The sequence below is a fragment of the Chiroxiphia lanceolata genome, chromosome 2 (genome assembly GCF_009829145.1).
Source record: "Chiroxiphia lanceolata isolate bChiLan1 chromosome 2, bChiLan1.pri, whole genome shotgun sequence".
Taxonomy (NCBI): domain Eukaryota; kingdom Metazoa; phylum Chordata; class Aves; order Passeriformes; family Pipridae; genus Chiroxiphia; species Chiroxiphia lanceolata.
In genome coordinates, this window is record NC_045638.1 from 53,126,275 (window position 1) to 53,140,927 (window position 14,653).

The window sequence follows — 14,653 nt, forward strand, 5'->3', positions numbered from 1 at the left end:
GATAGGTTTCACCTTAGATTTAGGTATTACTAAAGAACTCCTAAACGATGTTTTAATTCGAGTTTATGAGGATGCCTTATTAGATATTTTGATGAAAAATATGTTTCATGTGCAATTATGTGATGTTGCATTCTGTGAACTTCCCTAAATATTTGCTGTACTCTTCTAAAGAGATGTTTTATTACTCCATGACATACAGATAACTTCCCTCTGTCTGTTTAGGAATCACTAAAGGCACAAAGATGCTTCACAGCAAAGCAATATTTAGTAGCAATCATTATAGTTAACAAATCCTGACCTTTGTTTTAAATTGGGTTTACTGCTACAAATGAAGGTGGAGTCTTCAGTTTTTCTCATTTTTTTTGCTTTCTCTGATACATATTAGATCTTTTTACACATTTAGAATTTAGATTTTATAATGCTTACCTTCCAGTATTGATGTTGCTGATAACCTGTTGATTTTTAAATCTCTAGCTATTTAGGAAAACAAGCAAGAGTTAAGAAACATTTTTCTTTCAGATTTTTTTTTAGGAAAAAATTTTTTTTCGAACATTTGTGTAAGAATTTCAACAGTTTAAGATTCACAGATGTGTCATTTATATTCACTCAGATTTGTTACATTACTGACTTGCCATCAAAGTGCCACAAAGCCCTGCTTATAGATCTCATTGTTCTAAGGGCTGTACAAAACCTAAATAGCTTATAGTGTAAGGGCAAAATCCTAATTGATCAAAGATTTTTTTCCTTTTTAATATTGACACTATATTCTAATTGGTCTTTCAGAGAATTTGCAAGTCTTTCGTGGAGTATTGTTTAAAAATGTCCATATTAACTTAGTACACATGCTGCACTTAATCAACATATACTGATTGTGGGAAAGTTCTTATAATTTCTTGTAAAATAGATTTTATGGCATTTTGAACAGTATGGAACAAAGGAAGTGGAACCAGAAGGGTTCTCTTACAGCAGCTCAGAGTCCATAAAGCTATAAAACTAACTCAATCCACATTTAAGCACTTAGGTATTTTTCTAAATTCAATACAAAATTCTCAACTTATAGTGGAGGATTTTGCTACTATGTAAATAAATAATAACGCTCTATAGTTTTCTTCAGTTTTTCATTTCTTCAGTCCAGGTTTCTTCAGTCTTCGAGCTGAATATGTGTGAATTCAATCTCAGAATGTTTAAATGTAAAAAGTTCATCACTAAAAGTTTCTTGTTCTTCAGGAGTTTTTCCCCCTCGTTCTTCAGGAGCTTTTCCCCCTTTCTTTATGTAATCATTCACTCTCAGTTTAGAAGTTGAACAAATGATAAATTTTGATATAATACTCTGCAACATGTTACAGGGTTATATTATTGTCCCTTCCTCATTGTACAGTATTTTGTTCTCAACTCACTATTTCCTGTGCATGAATATAACTTTGAGCAATCTTCAGTGGACATATTTATACCTATGTATTTGCATGTATAGTGTACCAGCTTGATTGATTGGCTTGCATCTTCTGTATGTCAGCCCCACTGTCTTTCCCCTTTGGGACAAGAACTTTGCTCTTTGAGCAGCACCCAAAATCTGGACAAGACTGTACTGCAAACAGAAGGAGCAACTGTATAACTGAGGCTTCAGTCCTGTTAATGGTGTCATTGCCTTGAAATATGTACAGATTTTCTGTTGCAAATTAGAAAGGTAAAATTTTAGGTAGCCTGGTAAATGCTCTTGATCGTAACTTTTACTCTTTTTTATGGTCCAGATTTCTTGGATGCTACTAATAAAGGCATGCATAGAAAAAGTGAGGGAGTGACTTGAAGCTTGCTAGCCCAGTCAAACACAAATTGGTATGACATCAGGTGGTTGTTCATATGTCACCAAATAATCAATCTTTCAGTGAGAGCATACCTACTCTTTGATATACTTTCTGATTATATTCATGTGTGGTTTATTTCTTAATGTGAGTTCAAATCCTGTTACTTCATACGTTCTACTGATTATTTCTTTAGTCCTACATTTCATACCTATTTAAGACTTCCACTTAGAACATGAAATTGGTGCTTCTTCCCTCTAAGTAATGCATGCACAAAGCATATAGAGAGTTTGAGGGTCTGGGTGCCTAATTCATCATCACCCCCTTATTTGTACATCCAGAAGGTTAATGAAAGAGGGGCCAGCACTGTAAATAGGTCATGGCTTTCATGTCTGTCACTTAGTAGGCAACTTCTGTGCTTTGAGTCATATCAACAGAGGCCAGAATAAAACCCAAGAAGTAATTTTGTTCTGGTGGTTTTTTTTGCATATGAGTTCTGTTGTGATTTTGCTGTAGTTTTCCTTCCTGAGTTCTGGAATCCTTTTCCATGAAACTCACTTGCAGGAACTTCTCTTACAGTTTGTATCCTGGAGAGAGACAGCTGAAAAATGTGAGTCCTAAAACTCAAATTTTGGTTTCATTCTGAACTACAGACTTCTCAGTTGATCTAGATGTGATCTAATTTAATACGAGAAGTTACATGTGATACCTTCCTTCAAGTGCCAGCGAAGTCACAATTACTGCAGTGGTGATGGTCTGTGGTGTGTAGTTAGGTATCTATCAGCCAGTTTGGCCCTCTTTTGTCTTACTGTAATAAGTTTTTCTCTTTCAACTTACCATACCGTAGTTAATTTTCACAAAGTCTTTTTAACTGCACATTAGAAATTATTTGATATTAACTATATCCATAATTAATTTTAAAAATTAATTTTGCATTACACGGTAATTTCCACATACTGTATCTTTAAGCAGTGTTGCCTTTGCAAAAAATAAGCTAAATGAAAAAGAGAGAAAGAAAGAGAAAAAAGGTATAAAATGTCACATAATTTATAGGTATTCTTGAATGTACCAGAAGTTTAAAGTAGTCTAAATTTTGACTTCTGTAGTTTATATTGGAAAGGAGAACAGTCAATAGAAATTAAAGACAGCTGTCAAACAACAGAACTAATTCATTTGATCATTTGTGTTATCTTTCACATTGTCAAGGTAAAAATAGCTACATTATTTTACCTGTCCAGCTGTACCCATCAGATTATGTTCGACAGACATTTATGGCATTATCAGGGTAAAAAAAAGTCCAATATTATTATTCAGATGAGAGAATTTTTTTTCCTCATTAATTTTCTTCTGAGAATACTGGGGAAGATGGAAAGCAAACAGATACCTGATAATGTCTATTTTACAGTTTCTCTCTGCTAGCCTTAAATATATTATTTTTACCAAGGCATCCTATTTGTTTTCTGTTTTGAAAGCTACAGTAGTTGCTATAAAAAGGTTAAATTTGCAAGGACTTATCACACAGCAGTAACTGAGATCTCCCACTCATTTCCTATTTGAAGTACAGGGGAAAAAAACCCCCAACATGTGATTGCTGTTGGCAAATGAAGACTTTTAAAATGGTACCCGTTGTAGCTTCAGTAAAAAACGTTCCTATATCTTCATAGAAAAAGGGGAGAGAAGGGGCTCACTGACTTGCTAAGAAACGTTTGATTGATATGTAAAGTAATCTGTTCCTGAAGAAAGCTATTCCTGAAGGAACCGAACAGTATACATAAATCCTGTTACTTCTCTGTCTCCAGATATGTTTGTCATTGTGTTTGTGGTACACATAGGTAGATTAATAGATACAGGCATAGAATCCTACATACTTATTGCTTTAAGCTATTGGCGTGTTCAAACAGATGTTGAAGCCAAGATTAGCCTTTTTTTGCATGTGCTTGTAGTGTGCAAACCTTTTAAAGGCATCTATGAATTATTACTTTGGTTCAGCATGAGTGCAGTAAGAAGAAATGTACCTCATCTGTAATACACTGTGTAGACTAATATCAGCTTCTTTTTTTCTTATATTGCAGTGAGATATTGATCTGGTAAAATGGTACCATATTGGAGCTGTCTGTTGTGGTATTCATCATGCTGTCACATCCCTAGTGCCTTGGAGTTATTGAAAAGCGGAATTGAGGGAGTTCTGTCATTGTGTGTTGCAGTCCATTCATAAGAAAGTTCACTAAAACATCTGATGTACTGTTCTCGCTTATTTATTTATTTGCATCTAGTGAGAGCCGTTTCACTTCTTTGGAGGCACAGAACCCTCCTATTTTAGGCACAGGGATATTGATAGGTTTGGTTACCTCTTCTCAGGCGTCTTTCTCTTGTGTAACGTTTGTTCTTTAGTCAAAGCTTACACCTGCTGCCTTTACGGATGCTTATGCATTTGGGTTCTGTCCTCTGGGAGTAATATATCTGAGAGCTGTGGCTTCATTGCCCTTATGCTTTTATCTGATAGCTGTGAGAAGGTAAATGATGAACTTTTATATGTAGAAAGCTTTTAGTTTCTTCCCACACTAAAGTATCAGCTAATGTTAAAAGAGCTTTCAAAATTATATAAAGATACTGTCAATCTGCACTGAGTAGATTAAACAGTTTGAATGAATTATTTTTGTTTTGGAGTCTGCCTGGCAACCTGATGATGAATTTAGAAGGTTGTCATGTTTTCTGTAAGGCCATGATGAAAGGGGAGTTTATTTATACATATAAGCAACAATCTATTTAACCCAGCGAAAGTAAGGGTCTGCTCGGCAGCTACAAGTCCTTGACTTGTGTAGTTTATGCATACACTTTAAATAATCACCCCCAATTTAAATTTAGTATATAAGAGATTAGCAGAAGAGCAATTAAATTGTCGTTTGCTGATTTTAAAAGTTACAAAGAGAATGAAGAAAAAGCACAGAACTCCAGTCAGCTACATTGGGAACTGGAAGTGTTTTCAGAATTGGTCAGAAAACTCTTCGTAAGTACTTGAAATACATTCATTTTTTACATTCAAACATTTTAAGAAGGAAAAATTGGAATACCTTAGTGTTGCAGTTCTTGGAGCTGTAAAATTATGTTACTGTTACTGGATTTTCAGGCTTTGTTGCTTTCATATTTTAATAAGAATTTATATTTTGTTTTGATATCAGTGCAAAACTGACTTTATTATGGGTATGTAATAACCAAATGTGCAGTACTTTTTAATACACAGCCACAGCATGCTCTACAGTTGCTCAGAAGGAGCCTTCTGTGCTGTTAGGAAGTATGACATGAATGCATATTAAAATTTATCCATGTTCTGTGTAATATTCCTAAGAAGTTCAATAACTTGACAGAAGTTAACGGAAGGCATAGAATTCAAAGCACATTGCTATTACATACTAATTTATTTGATCCTTTTTTCCCCATTAAAATATGGTTCTTTAGGTTTGCACAACAAAACAAACACTTGCCTAAAATCCCCCAAAGGAAATGAAATTTAGGGCTGAAGGTACACTCTTCCAGCCAGCCACCTATGGCTGGGCGACACTTCAAATTATGTGACTTTCATACGCACCTTTGTTGATTTAAACAGCTCAGCTACTTCTATATTTGTAGAGTTGGATGAATCACCAGTTGGGCTTCTGTGAACTCTTCTATTATCTTCCAATTGAATGTGTGTAGGATTTTTTTGTATTTTCTTGAGATCTCTTCTGTACAACCATTGTAGAGAGAAAAGTTTTTGTTTTCTGCACTTCTGTATAGTTGAGGGAATTTTTGCCTCAGTGTAGAAAAGTACTTGCAAGAAGTCTGCTCTGTGACATGTTTCAGGCTTTTCAGAATATGGCTGTCAGATGTGGTAATGCTAGTCTTCTCTTTGAACCCCATCTCTTCCAATATATCAAGATTGTCTTCTTTGAAATTTCCTTCAAGGTCCTAATTTTCCTTGGCTTCATATTTCTACAATGAACAGGGACATCTTTAATCAGATCAAGTTGCTTGAAGCCCTGTCCAACCTGACATGGAATGTTTCCAGGGATGGGGCATCAACCACTTCTCTGGGCAACCTGTTCCAATGTTTTACCACTCTCCTTGTGGAAAACTTCTTCCTTACATCTAATTTAAATTGACCCTCTTCTAGTTAAAAACCATTACCCCCTGTAGGCCTGCTGCAACAGGCCCTGCTAAAAAGTTTGTGCCCCGTCTTACTTATAGGCCCACTTTAAATACTGGAAGGCTGCTCTAAGTCTCCCCAGAGCCTTCTCCAGGCTGAACATCCCCAACTATCTCAGCCAGTCTTCACAGGAGAGGTGTTCCATTACTTTGGTCATCTTTGTGGCCCCCTTCTATACCCACTGCAACAGGTTCATGTCCTTCTTATGTTGAGAGCTCCAGACCTGGACACAGGTGGATTTTCAAGAAAGCGGAGTAGAGGAATGGAATCACCTCTCTTGACATGCTGGGCACTTCTTTTGGTGCTACCCAGGATACAGTTGCCTTTTTGGACTGCAAGTGCACATTGCCAGGTCGTGTCCAGCATCTTTCGTCCTTCTATCTCCTATCTTTATAGTTTTGAGGAACTATCTCCTAGAACTGTCTTCACAACTCTTCATACCTACTGAAGACCACTTTCTGGTTGGTCTTCAAAGCCCAGTGTTCCTCCTGTGAAGTTTTCCTTGCTTCAGTCTGATGCATCTATGTTTGTGGCTCCCCAGAACCTCTCTCTTCATTTCAGTGGTCTATGTGAGAATTGATCTGTCTTTATGGGAAGGGAAAGACCATATACTGGCTGTAAGGAGAAGAAATGACAGTTCAGCAGCACCTGGAAACTGGTGAGGGAAGAAAAAAGAAAGCTTGACTTGTAGGAGGATAAACTGAGGGGAGCTCAGCATTATAAACCTTAAAGATAATGGAAAAGTATCTGTTCCTCAAAATAAAAACAGTGAGGCTAATAAGACCAATACTTCCCTGTATTACAACCTTTTTGTAGATGTCTTATTCTTTCCCCCCCCTCCCCTGCTTCATCTGTTATTGTCTTTTTATATGTATGCTGTCCGGAAATGTGTCTTCATCTGTGTTTAGAAAACATCTAGCATACTGTGGGGTGTTATCACAGTGTAAAAAATAACTCCCAGGACAAGATTCTATTGCTGAATTTATAACTGATTTCAGGAGAAGGAGGATCAGATTCATTCTTTATGGCTTTTTCAACCATGCCTGTATATTGAAGACATTTGATTTACTTAACATATGGCCAAGCGAACTGTTGGGCATATTGGGAAAAATATGTGAAACTACTTTGAAATGTTGCAAATGTGTTTGGAGACCTTTGTGCCACACCGAGTGTTTCTGTTGTTATTTAATTACTCCGGTTGGTTTTTTTTTAATTTCTTTACCTTTTAAACCCTGGATACTTACATAATTTTTTTGAATATTGCCAAATATATTGGTATATTTACAAAGTATTTATCTACTTCCTTGGCTGATACCATTTTATATCTCTAGCTAATCTGACCATCTTCTAAGTTCTCTCTCTCTCTCTCTTATCCACTGCGAATGTGTATGCTGCCATAATGAAATCATTTCCATGTCCTATAGAGTATTTAGATCAACAAGACCTTCACTTATTAGAAAGGGCAGAGTAGTAATGCATTTGGCAAAGCCATTATTGTGGTATTGGTATTCACTAGAAAGGACAGAAATAGAACAACACTGGCCTCCATAAACAATTCCAATTTGATCTGTGTACATGATAAAATCTTGGCTTCTCAATACATTTAGGTGCTGTCATAGCTGTTGTTGCCAAATAAGAATGCAGTGTGATGTTATTATAGTAAACAGCACTTAAGCACAGCTGGCAGAATTGATCAGGGCCACATTAGAGTGAACTTCAGCAGATGACTGACGCAGCAGAAACAATAACTGAATATGCAAACAGTTCTTGCAATGAATGCTCTGGGGATCAGGCACCATTATTTTTGACTTTGAACAGGGAAAAGGGGCAGGTTTGTAACCTCCTTCCACACAAAAGGGTTCTGGGTATTCTGTAAACATCTGACTGCCATTTATAATAGTAGCTAGTTACAAAGCAAAACTCTAGACTCCCATGACTATTTACATTTCATTAATTATTAAAGAAAAAAACATAAATATCAGATAAGTTTGTTTAATGTTTCACACAGGATTTTTTTTCTTTGCTAGGAAAGCCTTTTTCTCAATTAATGTTAATCATCAAGGACTTCCTGTTTAAATTGCACAGAAATGCATTTGCCTCAGTAAGGGCTTTTTTCCCCTTCTAATTATTATAAGAGCTAATTATGTGACCATGTATTGCTATTCTTTTATTGTAATAATTTAGATTAGTAAAAATAAACATAGGATAAATAGTGTATGAACCTCATTCTTGCACAATGTAAATCAGAACTTCTCTTCGTCTCTTGGTAATATGCACACTGCACATTACCAAAATATTTAAAATCCATGTAAACAGCTATTCATGATTGTACTTCTACATTGTACAGTGTCATCTTTTGATTTATTTGACCATTAAAACAAACCAAAAAATTCAACAATCCAAATCCAAACAACAGAAAACTTTTTTTTGTATCTTTTTAACTGAGTATGTCTACTCATGTAATGAATTTTTTTTCTTCAAACAAGATGTATGTTAAAAACTATGTGATTACAATGGAGGGAAACAGGAGGTGGAGGCCAAGACAGAAATAAAAAAAACGGTAGTGTTAAGTGAATAATTGACTCTGCCTTACATAAGACCCTATGAAATATTTTAAGTTTCTCACTGGCTGTCCTTGAGGAATGTGTATGGAAGCTGTTGTGTGATATGAAAAAGGCTGTTGATGGAGACTTGTCTGAGTCCAGCTTCATAGGCTGGTGGCATCAAATTCTGTTCTGAGAGGCTGCCATCGCTTTGTCATTGCCAAAATTAGACTAAGGCACATACTGGGGCTTCACAAAGAGCCTGTGAAGTCCTTGTAACAGTCATTAAGTTTGCTCATTAACATCTGATTATAGCCAGGCTGCCCCCCTCTCCCTTCTAGGAGCAGAAATAAGTAGCTCCCAAAATGTGCAAATGTAGTATTTCCTCTTAATTTTACTTTGACTTTTTATTTACTCTAGTCCTCAGACTTCTACAGAAAAGTCATAGACACTCATAGAGAAACTTGAATTTCTCTTCTAATTTCTTGTGTTGGAGGTGGGATTCTCTATAAATCGTGCAAACTTTAACCCAGAATAAGTGCTCACACTTTTATGGTCGTTTTATGACTTCCTCCTACCAAAACTAATTTCAGCCATTCCCCTAAAAGCAGTGTTGTAGAAATGGAATATTCTTATTAATCACGAGAAAACATTTGACTAACCCTCTGACCGTTGTCACATTTTACAGCATTTTGTTTCATAAAACTCGCTTATCAAAAGACGAAGGGTGTAGAGATGAGTTACAAACTTCTGGAAACAGTTTCACAATGCTGTGATGTGATACAACACTTGAGTCCTTCATATAAGGAAACCATACCCCATCCCTCTGTTACACATCACTAAATAATATGCTTTAGCATGGGTATCTTCTAAATTCACCACCAGCTCGCAGCCCAAGGAGAGGTGAACTTCAGAGTAGTTATGTATTCATCCAACTTGAAGTAGGAGAACCTAGCAAAACAGCAAGCATCTTTTAAGGTTTCAGACTTTTTTGGGGGGGTGTACGAAGTGGTCAAAATCCTGAATAGAACCAGGCAGTCACATGGAGATGACTGTAATAGGTCTACAGATTTAGCAAGACTGTGATTTACTAGATCCTTTACTTTAGGATTTCATGTCATGCAAGATTATGTGGAAAAACATCAATGACTGCAAAAGTTGTAAGGGAGGAAGAAAAAATGGCTGCTGAGAGAGTGAGCATGCCTTCTCTCGGTCTGATATAGATAGACGCATTATACTAAATATTTCTCACTGGGCTTATGACAGAATTCATGGAACACTGAAATGGAAACTTTTTTAATGAACATTCATCATACAGCTGCTCCCGAATTGTTTGCTTAGACCTACTGTAATCTAGAGACATATGATCTTTAGGGAAAAGATGTCTTGTAGATTGCATTCTAGTGCCAGATAAAGTTTTGAAAGTTTCTGTTGCATAACAATTTTTTTCAGCATGTAAGGTTATAGTGGTGATCTGGATGAGGGGATTGAGTCCACCATTAGCAAATTTGCAGATGACACCAAGCTGGGGGGGGAGTGTTGATCTACTGGAAGGCAGGAGGGCTCTTCAGAGAGACCTGGACAAGCTGGAGATATGGTCTGATTCCAACAGGATGAGGTTCAACAAGGCCAAGTGCCGGGTCCTGCACTTTGGCCACAACAACCCCTGCAGCGCTACAGGCTGGGCACAGAGTGGCTGGAGAGCAACCAGGCAGAAAGGGACTTGGGAGTTTGGATTGACAGGAAGCTGAACAGGAGCCAGCAGTGTGCCCAGGTGGCCAAGAAGGCCAATGGCAGCCTGGCCTGGATCAGGAACAGTGTGGCCAGCAGGTCCAGGGAAGTGATTCTTCTCCTGTACTCAGCATTGGTGAGGCCACATCTGGAGTACTGTGTCCATTTCTGGTCCCCTCAGTTCAGGAAGGATATTGAGGTGCTGGAGCGGGTCCAGAGAAGAGCAACAAGGCTGGTGAAGGACTTGAATACAAGTCCTATGAGGAGTGGCTGAGGGAGGTGGGGTTGTTTAGCCTGGAGAAGAGGAGGCTCAAGAGAGACCTCGTCACTCTCTACAACTTGCTGACAGGAGGTTGAGCATCAGTCTCTTCTCCCATGTGAGACAAGAAGGCATGGTCTTAAGATCTGCCAGGGAAGGTTTAGGTTAGATATTAGGAAGAAATTTTTTAGAGAAAGAGTAATCAGGCATTGGAATGGGCTGCCCAGGGAAGTGGTGGATTCACTGTCCCTGAAGGTTTGTAAGATGAGACTGAATGTGGCACTTAGTACCATGGTCTATTAACCACGGCAGTGCTGGATCAAGGGTTGGACTTGATGATCTCGAAGGTCTTTTCCAACCAGGTTGATTCTATGATTCTGTGATATATTGGATTACTTAATCACTATGAAAACAAGTCTTTAAGTGGTGTGTATGTATCCATACACACGTGCTCTTGTGCTGTAGTTGAAACATGCTCTTTCCACATTGAGAAGCCCTTTAGTTGCAAAATCCTATACACTAACCTGTTTTCTCATGCATAAGATTTTTCTCAGCACAGGAGAAGGTTACCCTGTCCCCAAGAAAGCATCTGTAAGCTTCTGGAGCTTTCATCGACAGGAGCAATGCATACATTTTTGTTTATGCCGGGCTCCTTTTTGTTAGCTGAAACAAATATAATTCCGCAAGCACAAAATTAAAGTATTGTATTATGCTGGTCTTCATGTGCTAAAAAAGTAGCTGCAAGTTTTTACTTGGCTGCCAGTTCTTTATTGGAACCAAATGTCCAATTTTGGGCATTATTTTTGAAAAAAGTAATATATATGAGCATCAGTATTTATTCTCACTTGGCTAATAGTCTTATTCTGACCCTCTGTATTCATTATCTGTTTCTTTGTCAAGAATCATGAACTGCTTTACCACCTGAAATTGTTAAGTCCTTGTTGGCTGACCACAGTTATGCATTTCTACTAGAAATAGAAGATGTGGGTTCAAACTGGTAGTTCTGTGGGCATGCCAGCAACCATTAGTAGCAGTGGACTGGTGTGGAACTTGAAGCTACTCCATGATTTTTTGGGGTATGAGCTGTAAGGGAGTGCAGGTGGTTTGGGGTCTTTTCAGAAATATGAGCTGACTGAATCTTTTTGCTTTCCACTGACATTTGTTAATACCTTCCACAAACATTTCATATAGAGAAAGCCAAGCAGATCTATCCTGGCAAAAGGTAATTTATTGTGGCTGGACCAGGACATTGATTTGTCCTTAATGTAAAGCCAGGAAGCAATGCATTTTCCTGGTTTAACTTGTGTGTTTTGTTTCTCAGTAAAAGGGTCCAGTGCTCATGTTACAAGTTCAACGTTGGTATCATTTGCTTTTTCTGGCAGGTCCTGTAATGACAGCTGACAGTTGGAAGCTTAACTGGGTAAAAGTACTAATGTCTTCAGTAGTTCAAGTTCCCATAAATATTGTTAGTCAATTTTATTCTTCCTTTCCTTCATTATTGGATCTATGATCAAATTAAAGTAATAAAATCCATGTCCATTATGCTATTTTCTGGTCTAATTTTGATTGCCAGTATAGATACAACTCACACAGACAAGCATTTATGAAAGTCAAAGTGAAATATTTGCCTTGTTTTTCTGAAAGTATGTTTCTTTTACTTTTTCCTCCTAATTTTGGAAAGACAAAACAAGACAAGGATCTATACATATTGTTTTTTTTAGTAATTATGCCAATCCTGATGTCAGTGAAGTGAGCAGTTGCCTTAGGCTGCCACAGAAGAAAAACAAATGGAATGAGTGTAGTGTTATGATCAGTGAAAATGTCTATCACTGGTCTGGTAGAAGATCAGCCGCGTTCTGCCTTTGAAGATATCTCTTTAGTATCTAGACATAAACCCCTCCTGTTTTCAAAAATCCAGTATGATACATGAGCAGTTACAACTTTGCAGTGAAATGTCCCTTTAAAAAAATATATGAATTTTTTCTGTAATTAACTTTACAAAAAAATCTCTCTATTGAAATTTTTCTCTCCTGTTGTTTTGGTTTGGGCCCTTTTTTTATTTTTAGAGGAAAGAAAGTCCAAATTAACTTAATCCAGCTCTAGTCTCCTTTTCTTCCCTCTTGAATATTGATAATAACATGATTACTGTCAATACAATTCTAGAAGTTCAATGAAAGGTCTTTTGAGCTCAGTTTTATAATACCTGTGAAAACACTGCCTTGAAAAAAACCCCCACAAATATTTTAGAAACATAGATGTGACTTTAGTTTTTTTTGAAACAAAAAAATTCCACACAAACAGTTTTTGCAAGGAGCTAGTGTATATAAAATACTGGAACAGAATGATGCTGAAACTAGATAATGTAACATTTAATAATTTCAGAAATGCTTATTTTGATAATAGAATATGACAGCTGGTGGTTTTATGGTCTCTATTGCCAGTCTCAGAAGTACCTGGATGTGTCAAGAAATGATTTTATTTTATTGTTAATATATATTTAGAATTTTAACAGATAAAAATAATAACATAATCAGTTTCCATTAAAAAGTAAGCACTTTATATCTCTTTTAAGTTTTTCTACACATTAATATTCTATTTACATATGCTAAACCATTTTAATATATGATGAAGCTAATGAATAAAATTCACATTTCCATGTGATCCAGCAACAAGGACTGTTATTCTTCCTGACTACTTTTGATGGAGGAAATGTCTTGTTTATATAGGCCGAAGTATCAGAGTTTTTAATTTTGTGCCATTGTAAGTACTGTCATATGATTTTTGGTATCCTTCTTTAAAACACTGGTCTTGGTTTTAGAGTAGGCTGCACCAGTATATTTAACTTCTGTGTGGAAAAAAAATAAAAAGAAGGAACTATGTGTTTAACAGTGTGTCTTCATCTTCATTTGAAGATGTAGGGAGTACATATAATTGGATGCGAGTTTCTGATTAAAAATATTAATAAGAAACCTTTAACTCATTCATCAAATTCACAGATGATAATATAAAATTAAACTATAGAATAGTACAGATTAACCTTGTACACGCTGAATCTAGAAACATGCATGCCTAGTAAATTTAATAAATCTGCTTCTCTGTGTCCCTATAGTGCCTCATGCATGTACAGAGAAAACTTTCCTGATTTAAAAAGCCAATATTTATGTTGGGTGGAAATTAAACCTATTTGGCTTGTGCAACCAAGTTTTTGCCAGAGCACCACCTTTCTGTCTTCCCTTATCATCTCGTGAAAGGAAAGGCAGAACTTTATCTAATCCATTACCCTTCGTGTGGTATTTGTTAGTAGAGGCTGCTTAGGATATAGATCCTTCCATGTTTACACACATTATATTCAGGCAATCAGTGATTTACTAATTTCCAGGGCTGAATTACATCTTGACTCTCTTTGCTGTATTTAAATTGTCTGATCTCTTTCTGAGCAAAATTATAGTTTGACTATCAAAGTATCCTCTGGCATTGGCTTCCATGGGTGTTGCTGAAAAAAAATATTGCCTTAATTTATTCCAAACCTGTGCCTAATGTTTTCAAGACGTACTCTCAAGTTCATGTGAAAAATTATGAAACAATTAGATAGTTTCCTTGTAATCCTTCCCACCTTGCTCATAATTTTATGATCTCTTGTCTGTCCTCGTTCAGGTGGCTCTGAATCCTGATTGCTGGTTTTTTTGCATCTTCTGTAGTTCCACCACACTAGAAGTGGAGTACTCAGAACTGCATAAGGTTGATACATACCTGTGTCATCTGCTCTCTCTGTACATATCATAGATGCCACAATATGGGTTTGACAGTCATGTTTCTCAGTGGTATGGTTTATGGAAGAGGTTTTTCATATAAACCTCAACTTCCCCCCTCCCTCCCCTCTGCCCACTTGCCTAAATACACTTGCAAATATAAACTGGGTGCCTAGTGAATTATTTAGCACCCAGGGCTAAACACAAAGACTCCAAATATGTTTTTTTCTTCCTGTAGTTTATTGTACTGATTTGGGATTATGGTCATTAAAGTCAGGGTTTGTTGATATTGCCAAGATGAGACATCCAGATGAGACAGACCTGTTGCTATAGGCTCCTCAAGACCCAAAGGACAGTTCTTGTCTCAGCACAGAGGATCAGTATCACTA

At 36.8% G+C, this 14,653-nt stretch overlaps 1 protein-coding gene across 7 annotated transcripts in view; it reads left to right on the forward strand.

Annotated features, from left to right (window-relative positions):
* Positions 1-14,653, forward strand: part of DACH1 (dachshund family transcription factor 1) — a 356,409-nt gene that overhangs the window by 92,155 nt on the left and 249,601 nt on the right. The window lies entirely within an intron of this gene.